General features: G+C 41.4%; 1 protein-coding gene across 23 annotated transcripts in view; it reads right to left on the bottom strand.

Annotated features, from left to right (window-relative positions):
• Positions 1 to 13,236, bottom strand: part of ELAVL2 (ELAV like RNA binding protein 2) — an 86,255-nt gene that overhangs the window by 70,427 nt on the left and 2,592 nt on the right. The window lies entirely within an intron of this gene.

Raw genomic sequence — 13,236 nt, 5'->3', positions numbered from 1 at the left:
AGGTCTAGTTTCAAGATACTTCTGAATTACTACTCAAGAGTTGCACTTTTGAACAGCAGGGATATTGACTGCTCTTAACAACGTCTCAGTAATGTCTACATAATGCAGTTTGGAGATCTTTACTATCATGGCTCCCCAGTACAAAAATGACAGGGATCTCTTGGAAGGAGTCCAGTGGAGGGCCACAAAGACTGTGAAGGATCTGGAGCATCTCCCCTATGAAGAAAGGCAAAGTGAACTGGGTCTCTTTAGCTTTGAGAAAAGAAGCCTAAGAGGGGACCCGATCCAGGTCTATACATATCTGAGGTGCGGGGAGCAAAGTGATGAGGCCAGGCTCTATTCAGCAGTGTGTGGAGACAGGACAAGGGAAAACAGCCAGAAACTGGAGCATAGGAAGTTCCACATGAATGTGCACACAAACTTCTTTATGGTGAGGGTGACGGAGCACTGGAACAGGCTGCCCAGGGGGGTTGTGGAGTCTCCTTCTCTGGAGATATTCAACACCCACCTGGATGCTGAGCTGCGTGACCTGGTGTAAGGAACCTGCTTTGGCAGGGGGGTTGGACCTGATGATCTCTGGAGGTCCCTTCCAAGCCCTATGATTCTGAGATCAACAAAGATTAAGCATAAAGCAGAACTAAAAGCAGACTGAAAAAAAAAAATATCTTGCACCCTAACACAGAAGGAGATAAAAACATTGATGTTATTTCCCCCCCTTAGATGCTAACATGTTAGTCCACTAAACAACACACGTTATCAAACTGCGGAAGTTATTTCAACTTACCAGTACTGCTAGAGATTTTCTTCAACTCAGGAACAGGCAGCTCTTAAACACAAGACTTCTCCACATGGTGAAAATTACAGAGATGATGCCTGGACAGATCAGGAGAAACTTTTGCACTGGGCAGGGAGTTCTACGTTGACCTTATTTAATCATAAGAAAAAGGAAGTCCTGCCAATACTATTTGAAACTTCTCGGGAAGTCACTTTGCTGAACAAGTTAACAAACTTAGCAAGGAAGTTTGAGAAAAACCTTCAGGCTTCAAATTTTTTGAATAAAACATACCCATTTGATGTTTCTGAAGCCGTATCTCCAAAATTCTGTTCTGACATTACTAATGCACAGTCTACCTCCTCGAGGCTGTTTGTGACAGCTTCATTATCAACTAGAGACAGACAAAATGTGTCATGCCTTTACGGAGGCTTCAGAACGGAGTCCTTCACTTTTAAGGAACAGCTGTACATGAGCTATAAAAAGAAAGAAAAAAGCACACTTGGGAATGAATTGAAGCAGAAGGAAATTGCCTTGAACAGCAACTGTTGCTTAATCCATTGTGCAAGTTTATCACTGTTCTGGTTTTCTGGGATTTCTTCATTCCAAATATCAAACACTGCCTACAAAATTCTTCACCCAGCAGTCTCAGATGACATCTCGCAAAAAGCAATGAATTTTACAGTTGTGTTACACTGAATGCAAGGCCAGGGTGGATGGGGCTTTAGGTAACCTGATCCCATAGCAGAGAGGTTGGAACTGGATTGTCTTTAAGAACCCTCGCAAACCAGATTATTCTACAGCTCCATGAAATAATTCAGAGCACTTGTTAGACTGAGCCCACCCAGGTTTTCCTCTTACAGCAAACCCTGCAGTGCCAAATCAATCAAGCACCTCCAACTTCAGTACAGAGTCACAGTGCTTTCGCTTTCCTGTCACCCTGCATTCTGAAATATATAGATGCCACAATGAGAAATTTAAGTACACTTTTTCAAAATGCTGGACAACACAGCAATTGGGCAACAGTTCAATCATACCAGTTAGCTACCAAATCACTTCCAGTTCAGCACCTACACTCAACTTGTCACCACTGCTTGCTTCAATACACAAAAGCCTGACCCTTTAGTAGATCCATAACCGCCAATAATTAGCTGAAGCTGAGCAAGATACACTACTGTTTTGCACAAGATAAGAGAGATGATGGAAAAGTAAGGCACTGAAGTACAAGCATACCAACTCTTTTGCCACAGACAAGATGCCATATTCTTAAATCAACTTATGATTGCTTCTTTCCATTTAGAACAGTTTTCAAGTGTCACACACATTATACCTAGGGACTAAGAGTAGAATGGAAACACTAAACTGCTAACAACCCAGGTGTTGCATAACCAGTAGTCTTAACTTTCTCAGTGTCTCTGCTAGTGCTGAGGGAGAAAACTGTCATTAGAAACATAATGTACTACAATCAGCCACAACTACTCACAAGTGGACACTTAGCTTTCAGGAACTCCGTGCAGAATCAGACAAGAACTCCAGCACTAGTCCACATTTTGCTTGTACTTCTTGACTCATCTCACAGAAGCATAGCATTAAGATTTAGAAAATAGCTGATTTAAACTTATTTACATATAAAATACAACAAGCAGAAAAGTCACTTGTTTTTACTGGACTGAAAAGGAACACAAACTCAATTGCTTGCTCACTGACAGCAGGACAAGCAATGAACAGAGCTACCCTGCACTAAGCCCTCACAGCAACCACTCACCTTCTCCAAACCACAGTGTTACTGTGAGAAGTACACAACTTCATACACGTCTACACACTACTACTTATGCAATAAAGCTGAAGATGCTTGAAAAATCAAGTCACAATCTGTATGTTACAGGATCCTTTACCTATCAAAACACAGGGTTGAGGATTAATAAAGGACTAAAACAGTATAGGTCCAAGTTCAGACAGCACCTCCAGAGGTGTTTTACTAATATACAGCAGAAGTGACACAAGTTTTAAAAGTGGCCAAACTTAGATTGAGAAAGATTAGTTTTGGAAAGCAAAAGAAACAGGGAAATGTTGATTTAGCCAGCAAGACACTGTGCTATCTATACACCCACACAGCACAATAAGTCATAAGTACTTCCTAATCAAGGAACAGTGAAGTAGTTCAAGGAAATTATACTGCTGATATCTATTGTAAAGTGTGCGTTTAGAAGGGGAGTCAGAGAGACAACCAGCTGCTCACTGTTAAGAGAGGTATTCCAAATGCTAATCTTGTTAAAAAACAGATGACAACACACTGGTTCACTCCAGAAACAGACCTCAAAAGAAAGCTATTGTTTATTCATAACTTGAAAATTTGTAATTCGCCAGACAGAAAATATATTTAAAATCCAAGCAGGTATCTTTAGAAGAATGTGTGAGAGCGTTTCTTCCATATGATGCCCTCTTGACATCAGTTGGCAAAGTATGCACTTGCAGATCTTGACTAGGTAATTTAAAAGCTAATGTGGCAGAAGAAACCATGAGAAAAAGTATGAAGCAATGTGTGTGTTTATATATATATATATATATAATTTTTTTTTTCCAACTGTTCTCCATTATATCAGTCTATTCCCAAGCTTCTCAGGCTCCCTCTGTAGCAGTTCACATGACTAGATCCAGCAGCTCTGGCAGAACAAGGTTCCCCAAATCATCACTACCATATCTAGATTATATGACAGGCCCATTACTAGCTCACTCAACTCCAGTAAACTAAATTTTTCAGGATTATGTAACAAGCAAAGGGCTTGTTACAGAGAAAAAGAGAGAAAAGTGTAAGACCCTCCCTAACTCCCATTTTCTTAGACAAATATTAGCTTTAGTTAATATTCCAGTTCTGTGAATCCAAACTCGAAACAAAAGACAATACATTTCAACACAATAGCTACCTACCGAGAGTCTGACATGATCAGCTGTAGATCAGTTTCTCTCTCCTTTTTCAAGATCTCTTGGTTCTGAAGTGACACAACTGTAGAAGACAGCTATCACCTTGGCTTTGATCTGCATAATCCCAAAAACTGGAATCACTGACCGTGAATTAGAACACACCAGTAGCATACTTGAGGGTCCACAATAAGTGCCTTTAGCATCTATTCACATGAAGTAAGCACTGCACTCGAAGGTCTGCAGGCATTAAAGACAAATATCAACACAATCTTTCATAATATTCTTCTCTCCAAATTGGAAAGATACCAATTTGACCGGTCAACTGTTCAATGAACAAATAACTGGCTGCGAAACTGTACCTTGAGAAAGGTGGTCAATGGTTCAATGGTTAGACTGGATATAAAGTGAGGCACAGGTTGTCCAGGGAGATGATGGAAGCCCCATCTTTGGAGACATTCAGTATCAAGCTGTACCAGGTTCTGAGCAACCTGATGACCTCATTCTTTGCACGAGAGTTGGACTGGTCAACCATTAAGGATCCCTTCCAACTCGAAAGATTCTGTGAGTCTGTGGCCAAGGCTAAGAAGCTGACACACAACCATTAGTCATTTACCATAGAACAGTCAAGTTTTCAAATTTTCCATAATCCTTCAGGTAGTTATCTGGTTTTCGTGCCTAGCCCTAATCCTCCTAGATTATCCTGTATTGTATAATAAAAATGAAGAGCAAGTAAGGTAATGTTAATACAAACAGACTGTGACCAGTTCAGTCACATACTGGTGAAGGGCATGCCTCCACTGCAGTATTACCATCTCCTAACTAGAAACAGAAGGACACAACAGCAGCGTAACTGTCAAAAATTAATGGCTATAGACCAAACTTTTACGTATTTTATTTACCATACAAAAGCATCTCTGTTGTTTAGAAGCACAGAAGATCAGCTAGATCTTTGCCTCCTTTAAGTTAAGTGTTAGCTTTACAATATTACAATCAGTTCCATGTGTTAAATGGTAAAGTCAGGGAGCAATATAAATTTAAGACCCATGTGGCATAGAACAAACCACACTAAGTTGCTGCATGACAAGATTTCACCTGATCACCACTACAACCATACCTTCAGTCCTGTAACTCAACTACATGTTACTCTGGGCAGCCTGGTCTAGTGGTTGACAACCACGTACAGTAGAGAGGTTGAAGCTAGATGATCAATATGGCCCTTCTCAACCCAGGCCATTCTAGGATTCTGTGATTCTTTTTAGTGAGCTCAATACTGTTAGAAGGATAAATACTGCCCACACTAAGACACTCTAATCCAGAAGACTTTTCATGACTTGCCTCTGAAAGAGCCTGAACCTCACCAAAACTTTGACACTCGGCTTCCTAGAAGAACACCCAAAATCTTACATCTAAACCTGTACCAATATGCCAGGAAAACAAACAAACAAAAAACCAAAATCCAAGCAAACTGATATGCAAGTAACAACTCGGAGCCCTCTGAACTCTCCCCCCTTATCACAAAGAAATTGTGTCAGTGTCAGCCAGTAAGCTCTTTCAGTTCTCTTACCCACAGTGCAGCACTAACACCTTCACATTCCAGCTGTCAAAGGATCCGTATGTGGCCCAAATCTACCCTTAGGGACTTCCAGAAAAGGCTTCTGACAGTCACTGCTCTCAAGAGTATCTCATGAAGAGGTACATCGTTTTAGCTTTAACAGTGCTCTGAAGACCTGTAAAATCTAAATGTGGAGCCTGTTTGCCTCTGAGCTAATCCCCACCAGGAAAACAAGTTCAGATTGCAGTATTTACTTTTGATTAGGTCACTTACATGAGGAAGAGACAACTAAGTTCTTTTCTTCTTCTAAGTTCTTCTCTCAAAAAAATTGCATCATGCAGCCCCTAAGGATCAGAAAACATTTGGTTCTACTATCCCATGGCTTCACTAATAATTAAAGCGTAAAGAACACTCAGAATGGCTGCAGCCCACATAGTACGTCACCATACTAGCTAACTGCCATCCCAAATACCAAGATCCTGGATGAGACGACAGAGAACCTTAAGTAGAATTACAATTATTGAACAGTGTAAAAGACTGGATTTCACTTTGAAAGGCAGTCCTCCAAAGCCCCTTTCTCTCCACAGTTCCAGAACCTCTGGAAAGCAGAGCTGCCCTGCAGAATATGAATGACATCACCCAAACAGGTACCACCTACAAACCTGATGAAGAAAAGCTCCTCCATACTAAATATAATCAGTGCTACACAGTACACAAGACCTACATTCATAGTAAGGAAAATCATGGAGGTATTAACAACTAAACTCAAGAATCCCACCAATTCTCCACCCTTAGCCATCCCTTCACCTAGAAGTGAACATCCTTAAGTTGTTATGAGGATTCTGCAGGAAACTGCAGACATGCTGGACACAAGGCAGATTACATCTATCACTCTCTCCTCAGCCACAGAGTTACACTTCAAAGACACGCATTCCTCCACAACTTACTCTTGGTAAATCAATGCTGGGTACTTCAATTCAGATTCTCCTTGACTTCCAAAGAAATGACTCCAACAAATCAGTGAGTTACTCATGGACACAGTTAAGGCTCCTCAGGTACCCTTACTGCATTCACATAACAGCAGTAAGACTTTGCCCCAACAAGGAGGAACCTTCCCAACCTTTCTGACATAGCAAATATTTGACAGTGCCCTCTTGCCCTACAGAACGATGTTACAATTAATATGCAGCTGGGCACACCACCTAACACTCACACCAATATCTCACACTTTCCCCACACTCTAAAGAAAGAACAGAGATCTACCAGACATAGGCAGTTTTAAGGTCTGTCACTTTTCAGGATGGATGACTACAAATCTTTAATTATGGCAGTGAGCACTAGCAAAATCGAAAAGTTCCCTAAACCACAGACAGATAGAACCAAATCTGACAGCTGATTTAACCAATAAAAGAATGAAGCAAGTCATATGCCTTGGAAACACTCCCTTCTAAAAACTGAGAAAGATTCCAACACCTTACTCCCTCTTGAGAAGGACAGGATCTGTGGCTGCCAAGAACACATGTTCCACTGACATTTAAAAACTCCAAATGCCAACCAATATAGCTGGAAGCAAAAAAACTGGTACCAGGTCAGGTACTCATGCAAAAGGAGTATCAAGAAGATATCCTGCCTGTTGATCTACAACACCCACCCACAGCAACCATCCCCACCTGTAAGCCTAAACTACAAAGGAAGAAGGGCTTTCAAATAGTTAACAGTTTGAATTCCTAGGCCACTTTAAAGCCCAATTACTCCTTCTTAGCCAGGAGACTATATGCACAAGTTATATCTCAGAGGCACACAAATATCAGAGCAGACAATTACATTTGGAAGCCAGGCTTCTCACCTTAAGGAAAATTAATGTATTTCCAATTGAAAGATTTAGCTAGTATTAAACAGAACTAGGCTTAAACAGTAGTTTCTCCTCACCTTTTATCCTCATCTTTTCAGGCTCAAATTCACTCCCTTCCTTCACCTCCTCCCCAGAATGAGGGGAGGAAGACAAGCAGGTTTTTACAGGTACTTCATCATACAGCTTACCTGCTCCACCATGGCCTCCCCACAGGCTGCAGAGAAAACAGCAGGCCCAGAACACCTCCTCATCCTCTGATCTCAGTGCACACAGGCCTATTCACCACTCCTTTCTCCTCATTCTTGTACTCCTTTCTCCTTTCACCTGCATATCATTTCACCCCTTTCTCAAATCTACTTACACAGTGACCTCACAGAGCCTCCTGACAGAGCAAGGCAGATGGAATCAAGCATATATGAACAGATATCCCAAGAGTCCACCTTTATAAGCTCTCAAACATAAGTCAGATACTGCTCAAACTAGTCATCCACCATCCCAACATGAAACGCCTCTTCACCTCTATGCTACACACACATTAGGTAGTTCAACACAAAGTCTTGCACACCTGCAATGCAATTTGACTCAGTTATCTTAATTAAGAGTAAAAAAAAAATAAAATAATGTGATCAAAAATTATACAGCTACAGCCCTTCCTGACATTCCAACAGCCATATTTTTCCAGATGTATATAGAAAAAAAGCAACACAGCCCTCTCAAGTGAAAAAGCCATGAAAAGAGGTACTATAGAAGCATTGAATGGTTAAGAAAGCACCTCTGGAATACGGCCTGGCACAACCACCATGATCAAGCAGTTGTATCAGGCTTTCTGCACTGGACAGGCACTCCAGTTACTGAAGTCAAGGAAGACTACCCATTGCTCTGCCCTCAGCCACCAGTCTATTAAAAAGTATTAACAGAATCCACACTTTTATTAACATGCTATCTTGCACAGAAAAATCCTTCAGAGATTCTGCACGTGTAGCTTGTTACACATTCCTTGCTATGGAAGCAGACAACCATGTCATAGGAGTTTAGCTATGCAAAAAACCTTTCACACAAGAAAAGTAACCCCACACTCAGTTATAATTCAGTACAGATATTCCCAGCCATCATTTAATCTCCAACATGACAACCAGTTTTCTATCACTGAGTTGCAGTGGCTCAGAGAAATTTCACTACAAGAGCTTCCTTATGAAAAGGGCCTTTACTAAAAAACAAGTGTGACTCCTTTTACTTTTAGTTCATTTTGTTCAATCATTATAGAAAAGAAAAATTCAGCTACTCAGTTGGTTAATGAGGCTGTAATTCTCATCTTGCCTACCAACTTCTCAACCATGGATGCATTCCAACACAACTTGCTATGCCAAGTTTCACAGTTTAGCTATCTGAATGCAAAAGCAGCTTCTAAACTCTTCATTTTAAGCAGTTCACTTTGTCAGCAATTTTCTAGTCCCCTCTGTAATGGGTGCACAGGCCAGATTAAGATTACCATTGTTTTATCAGTAATTGTATTTTGGGATATAACTAAAGGCACAAACATAAAAAAAAAAGTTATGCTTGTTAATAAACTCACTTCACTATGTATGCAGGCAGTACACGCATAGTTTGTTATGAGAAGCATATGGTGTTTTAGAGTTATGACTTTAGTTGTCCCCGTTTCGAAAACAGACAGAAAACAGCTTCTAATGCATATTGGGAAGAAAGAAATTGCAGTAGGAAGTCTGACAAGATTTGTAACCATGTTACTAGAGATAAAAATAATACCTTTAATTACAATTATAGCAGGTATTAGGATTTTGAAAGCTCTTCATATAACTACTGATGTGCAGTAGTATTTCCTACATACCTCTATCTAGTTACGTTTGCTGGCTCAAGACCACAGACAAACGGGTGATAGAAAAAAGGAACTCCAAGATCTTGTTCTGCACTGAAATATATGAAATGCAATGCTAGTGGATGAATACAAGTCACAGCATTAGGTATCTTTGCTGTTTCAGGTGGGCAAACAAAATGGAGGGCAGAGTAACAAGGACTCCACTGCAAAAAAGAAAACATGGAGGAAGGTCCTGGAGCTACTAATTGCAGCAGTTTGGAGTAGCAGTTGTTGCCTACTTATGAGATATGACTCTGCCCATTGGAGCATAAAACAATCAATCACATAGATGTCCAAGCACTCTCCTTCTTACTTCCCTCCCAAACCCATCAGAAACAAGCTCCTAGACCACAGCCCCAAGGGACTTCTCCTCCCCAAAATGCACTCAATTCTAGGTCACCTTAAGTTGCAAGAAATATCAGTAGAGTGGCTGAGTGCATTTGCTCCTGCCCCACTGGCCCCCACACATTATTAAAAGCTGCTTCACCATTCAGCCTTTTCTGCACCGCATCAGATCGGGTGCAGCTGTTTCTGCTGAGAGAACACTATAACTGCAAGGAAGTGTTCACAGGTGCACTCAGAGCACCGAGGTTAAGCACAGCTCTGCACCAGCACTCAAAGTGGAAGGGCATGCCAGAGAGGGCCAAATTCACAAGGTTCAGTTTAAACAACAGACAGGCAAATCCGTGATCTTCTAATGGTGCCTATATACTTCATTTCTCACTGCAGATATTTCCTACAGCAAGCTTACAACAGAATTATTTCCTGATACCACTTCATAGTTCCAACATTAACAAAAAAGCAATGACACATCACCATGAAATCCACATGTGATTTTATCTATATGAATGCATGCTCATACTAAGCTTCCTAAGCAGTTACACAGGAAAAATCCCTGCAGCCCTCTGCACCTCATATTCATACTTTGCATTTCCCTGTCCTAGAGACAGTTCTTGCTGCAGGACTCAAAGCCACACCTTTTTTTTCTAGCAAGCACACCATCTGCTCCCCTCCAACTGAAGTCAGAGCAGTCCTTGCAAGCCCCTTCACGTACGGACGCGCAGCCCAGGTGCAGCTGGCAGACCCTCCCCTCCCTCCCTCCTCCCCAGCCCCATCAACCCCCACTCACCCCAACAACATGGCCAGACAGTTCAGAATCAGGTCAGCATGCCACAGACGAGCACAGAGCCCACAAGGAGGCAGACCCCAAATACATCTTTATTGACTATAACTCTACTTTTGAAAAAATTACACAAGAAATGAAGCTAAACCATTATCAACCATGTAAGAAACAGACCCTAAAATGTCAAATTCATATTACTTATCCCTGTCTACAGGTGTATCTCCATTCCTTAGAATGCAAACCAAGACACCTACAGATTTCCATAAAATCCACAAATATTAGTTTTATTCACCTGTGCTGTGTAATAAATCCCACTAATTTTATTGCCATCATTAAAATTTGACCAGCAGAAGAACATAAATGCAGTTTCACCCCATAAATCTTTACATTACAATCATTACAAGGAGTCCAAAAGCAAATGCAGCTAGCATAGACCTGCAGAAAGGCTGCTTGATAAATACACCAGCAAGCGAATGGACACGTCCTCTCATCTCAGCAGTACTCTGCTATTAAGCACTCAAGAAATTACACCAGGGTATTATTCTCAATCACCTTCCAGCAGCTCAGTAACTCAATGTTATCTCAATCTACTCCATGCTTGATGAAGACCAGAGAGAAAGCACCATGCACCTTATAGGTTTTTCATGAGCCCACAGCACTCCACTGCTTTCTAGCTTGCATCATGTGGTCAACTACTGCAGTTTTTACCAGAACACACCCTTTTTGCTAACCACAACAAACCAAGATTCTCAATTATTTTTGCAACATCTTCATCTGTCCCAACCACTTGTATGTGCAGCATCTGAGTCATCAGTGAGCCCAGGGCTGTAGAAGGCAGCGATACCACAGAACATTTCATGAAGTGAAGTCTAGAACTCTCTAGAATTATTCCCAGTGATCCCAAGCTGGTGCATTTCATATCAAGGCAGTGCCAAGCCACATTTAGACTCCTTATCTTCTTGCAGATTTCTTGTTAGGAAGCTATAGCTTCTTCCAAGCCTGTGTATGTCCAGGCTCACTGTGACTATCAAAACAAATGAAGACCCCTGATGCTTAACTATAGGAATGCCACAAAGAACAGTGGCTCAAACAGAACAGAAAACAGTGTGACACTCATTTTAAGCTCCATCTGGAACACTTAGGCTTGTTCCCAATTCACATGTTCAAACATATAGAATAATGACTTTCTACTACAATTCCTGTTATCCTATCTCCAACAGTTCCTAAAACTCCACATATCTTGCCAGGAAAAAACAAAAAAAAACCCAAAAAAAACAGATTTTAACAAGGACTTAAAATTGATGTTCATTTAGAATTTCTAGAGCTTCTCAGAAAGGTTTTAGTTTGGTTTTGGTTTTTTTCCCCCCCAAATACCTAAAGTAAGAAGCTTAGAACTCTTTCACCAAGTTTACAGAACTAAAGAACTGAACTTTCTACAGCACACCAGACCCTGGTGTTCCAATGAGGGCTTCCTCCTAAGGTGCACCTTCTGCACAGAAAGTCTCTGCTGAGCTGTGAGAACTTAAGTACAACGATGACCAAGCTCTGACAAGGTTAGCACAACAAACCAGCACCAAACCTGCTGGGCAAAAGCAGACTGCTTAGCACTGGCTCTTCCCTTGCTCAGTGCTCACACCTCCCCTGAGCTTCTGAAGTCATCAAGACATCTGCCTCTCTGTGGTACTCCACCATTTGAAACTCACAATGACTTCAAACTCAGCAAGAAGCTGTACAACAACACACCTTGCTCCAGCCCAAGGGGTAGGGCAGTTGAAAGCTCCATCATCCTGTCTTCACCAGGCTAATCCTTCTGAGTAAGCGAAACTAGACAGATTTGAGCAGATGAGATCAAAAGTTGCTTCCTTCAAGACTGCAAATGCAGACAGCAAAACCCAAAGCAACATCAGCTGATCTTGCTGATGGCACTGATTTCTAGCAGGGCAATAAAACTGTGCATAACACTATGTTCTTACTTTTAAACACACAGAGGCAGCCAGTAACATTTGCTGCCCTCTATAGATAGCACCATTTATTAGGAAAGCATTAGATAAGAAGGAAAGATGGCCTTAAAGTAAGACTAAAACACACATTCATCACAAACTGGATTTCTCCATTAGCAAGCATTCTGTTTTATTGCCATGAAGAACCTCAGCAATAGAACCAGAAGTCATTACGCTGCAGGACAGCAAGAACTTTGCCCATAAAAGCCACATTTTAACATCACTGCTACCAGGAAGGAGCTCAGCATGCATCCCTGTGCTATTTTTAACTGCACAGTCCACCTCTCCAATGGCACCGACTTATTTTAAGAAACAAAAAAAGGCTAAGTATCCCTTTTTAAAAATATAATGCTTGATCCATTCTCATCTATCTTCAGCTGCATCCCTAAACAAAGGCAGCTTAGCCTTGACTCTCCCAAAAATACCTCTTACATTTGCAAATGTTTTAATAGGAACGAGTCCATAGCACCAGCGCAGGTTGCATTCAGCCACACAGAAATCTGAGAAATAGCCTAAAAGCTTTTTTCTTCCCCCCACCCCCCCCGCCCTCTTTTAAAAGCACACACTCCCAAGTTAGCAGCTGCTTGGAGTAATTTAAGCACGCTGTACCTGATGCCGAGCTCAGCTGTGGCTGCTCAGGGTTTGTGCAGCAGCAGCAAGGATACAAATTACAAGAAGGGCATTAAGGACCTGCCCCTCCCTGCTGAGCAGCGTTATGGCTAAGTCAGGAAAATGAGCAGAAGTTTGTATTTGCAGCAGAACAGAAAGTTGAATTTACATCAGAAATATCATATCAGTGTGATTAAGCCACTAATAGGAGAGATTTACACACGCTGGGGAGGTATCGCTTGCTAAAATCCAAGCAATTAATACCTCTGCTGCACACAGGAAGGCTGAGCCACTCTGCCAAGATAAGGAGATGAAATTAAGGCATTGCTGAGGGAAAACATGAGCTCAGGTACAGCTGGAACACATTTAATGTGGTACCAAAGCTGCACTTGGCTGGATTTTAATGAGCGTGATAAGATTCCTCAGCACTTTCAAGGTCATTTGTATGTTGCCTGCATCACGAATGCTCTCAATATACCACACCAAAAGGCTTCAAGAACAGCATCTTTCTAAAGAAAACTAGTCTGACTGAC

Source organism: Coturnix japonica, chromosome Z (genome assembly GCF_054131305.1).
Source record: "Coturnix japonica strain WE chromosome Z, WE-NBRP24, whole genome shotgun sequence".
In the NCBI taxonomy this organism is placed as follows: domain Eukaryota; kingdom Metazoa; phylum Chordata; class Aves; order Galliformes; family Phasianidae; genus Coturnix; species Coturnix japonica.
The sequence above is the reverse complement of the archived record's forward strand: the minus strand, read 5'-3'. Positions and strand labels throughout refer to the sequence as shown.